This window comes from Zea mays, chromosome 4 (assembly GCF_902167145.1).
Source record: "Zea mays cultivar B73 chromosome 4, Zm-B73-REFERENCE-NAM-5.0, whole genome shotgun sequence".
NCBI classification, from domain to species: Eukaryota; Viridiplantae; Streptophyta; class Magnoliopsida; order Poales; family Poaceae; genus Zea; species Zea mays.
Window position 1 is genome coordinate 105,086,357 of NC_050099.1, and position 2,756 is coordinate 105,089,112.

Below are 2,756 nucleotides of genomic sequence, written 5' to 3' on the forward strand. Positions count from 1 at the left end.
AGGTAATAAATCGGTCCATCTGCCTTTTTTTTCGTCGAGGAGCATCTTCTTAACAGCTGTGAAGATTTTCCCATTGGCGCGCTCCACGACCCCATTGGACTGCGGATGATAGACTGAAGCGAAGGCAAGCTTGGTGCCGATGGAAAAACAAAAATCCTTGAAATCTTAGCTGTCAAACTGCTTGCCGTTGTCAACTGTTAGCTCGGACGGTACTCCGAAGTGGCAAACAATGTTCTGCCAGAAGAATTTCTGGGCAGTCTTTGATGTTATTGTAGAAACAGCCCTCGCTTCGATCCATTTGGTGAAGTATTCGACGGCTACGAAGGCGAACTTAAGGTTCCCCTGAGCGGTGGGCAGGGGCCCGACAATGTCCAGGCCCCAGCGCTGGAGAGGCCATGTATGGGCAATCAGCTTTGTATACTGCGAGGGGTTGCCTGACCGAGGAGAAAACTTCTGGCAGGCTTCGCAGGACCTTGTGACCCGATTTGCGGCGCAGATCATTGCGGGCCAGTAAAACCCTTGGCAGATCACCTTGGCAGCTAGGGCCCTTGGCCCTGTGTGCGAGCCGCACGTGCCACTGTGGACTTCACGTAGGATCTGCATGCCTTCGGTTTCGGTGACGCACTTAAGCATTGGTTGACTGACCCCTTTCTTGTAGAGTTGGCCCTCGATCAGTGCGAAGTCCCGGCTTCGATGTCTGAGGCGCTTGGCCTCGCTAACGTCGGTTGGATGATAGTACCCCTTCAGGAACAGGGTTATTGGTGCCCGCCAGTCTTCGGTCATGATTAGGTTGACTATGCGGTGGCCCTCGCTATCATTAGTTATTTGGAGCCCTTCAGGGCTCCGGACGGCTGGCGTGCCGATGGTGTGAAAGAACACGTCGGAGGGCAAGGGCTCGCCCCTGGCGGCAGCCTTGGCCAATGCATCGGCCTCCTCGTTCTTGGCCCTATCCACATGCTGCAAGGTGAATCCCTTGAACTGTCTCTCGAGACTTCGGATAGCCGCGAGGTATTGCATGAGCGCGGGGTCTTTTGCTGCATAGTCTTTCTCGACCTGGCCGGCAACTATCTTGGAGTCTGTCTTGATGATACATGTGGTGACTCCGAGGGCCCTTAGCTTGCGGAGGCCGAGGATAACCGCTTCATACTCTGCTATATTGTTTGTGCATCTGTCGGATTCCAGAGCGAAGCTGAGGCGTGCTGCATATCTGTGTTTGACTCCGGCTGGTGAGGTGACGACTGCAGCGACGCCTGCCCCCGCATGGCACCATGCGCCGTCGCAATGGATGGTCCAAACCTTCTCTGTGGACGGGTCCGGCTGTGTTATTTGCCCAGTCCAGTCGACGACGAAGTCTGCCAGGACTTGTGACTTGATGGCTGTCCTGGGCTCGAAGCTGATGTGGTAGCCGGAGAGTTCGGCTGCCCACTTGGCAATCCTCACCGATGCCTCCGGGTTTCTGAATAGTTCGCCGAGCCCCCTGTCTGAGGTGACTCGGACCTTGAATGCTTCAAAGTAATGGCGCAGCTTGCGCGAGGACATAACAACTGCGTAGGCGATCTTCTCCAGCTCTGTCATGTTGCATTTGGACGGTGTCAGGACCTCGGAGACATAGTAAACAGGGCACTGTCTGACTGCACCCTCAACTGTCTGCTCCTGCACTAGTGCCGCGCTGACCGCGTGTGGCGAAGCCGCGACATAGAGCAATAGGGGGAGCGAGGGGTCGGGGCTTGTGAGGATGGCCAGCTCCGACAGGTACTGTTTTAGTGAGGCGAAGGCCGCTGCTTGCTCCGGTCCCCAGGCGAAGTCTTTCGCGCCGTGGAGTGTTTTGAGGAAGGGGAGACTTCGCTCGGCGGACCTGGAGATGAATCTGTTGAGAGCGGCCAACCTGCCTGTCAGACGCTGGACGTCCCTGGCGGACTGCGGAGGCGACATGTCGACGATGGCCTGGATCTTGGTTGGGTTGGCCTCGATGCCGCGGTGTGACACCAGGTAGCCCAATATCTTGCCCTGGCGAACACCGAAGACGCACTTTTCCGGGTTGAGGCGGAGTCGTGCATCTCGCATGTTCGCGAATGTCTCGGCGAGGTCGGCGAGATGGTCCTCCTTATTCTTGCTGGCGACGACTATGTCGTCCACATATGTAAATATATTTCTGCCAACCTGCCCTTCGAGTACTGTTTTGGTGAGTCTGGAGAAGGTGGACCCGGCATTCTTGAGTCCCTCCGGCATCCTGATGAAACAATAAGTGCCAAAGGGTGTTATAAAGCTGGTGCTGGCCTTGTCTTCCTCCTTCATGTATATCTGGTGATAGCCGGAGAAGCAGTCGAGGAGTGACATGACCTCGCATCCGGTCGCGCTATCGACTATTTTGTCGATCCGCGGCAACGGGAAATTGTCCTTTGGGCAGGCCTTATTGAGACTGGTGAAGTCTATGCACATCCGCCATTTCCCGCTTTTTTCTGCACCATTACGACATTGGAGAGCCACGTGGGGTAAGCCACTGGCTCGATGAATTTAGCCTCTAGGAGGCGATGCACCTCCGCCTTGGCGGCCTCTGTCTTTTCGTCGGACATTTTGCGGAGCCTTTGCTTTTTTGGTCGCACCGAAGGGTCAATTCCCAAGCTGTGCTCAATTATGGATCGGCTGACTCCGACCAGGTCTAGGGCGGACCAGGCGAAGACATCTTTATTCTTGGCCAGGCAGCAGAGAAGCTTCTCTTCTTCATGTGATGTAAGGTCTTCGCTGATAGTGACTGT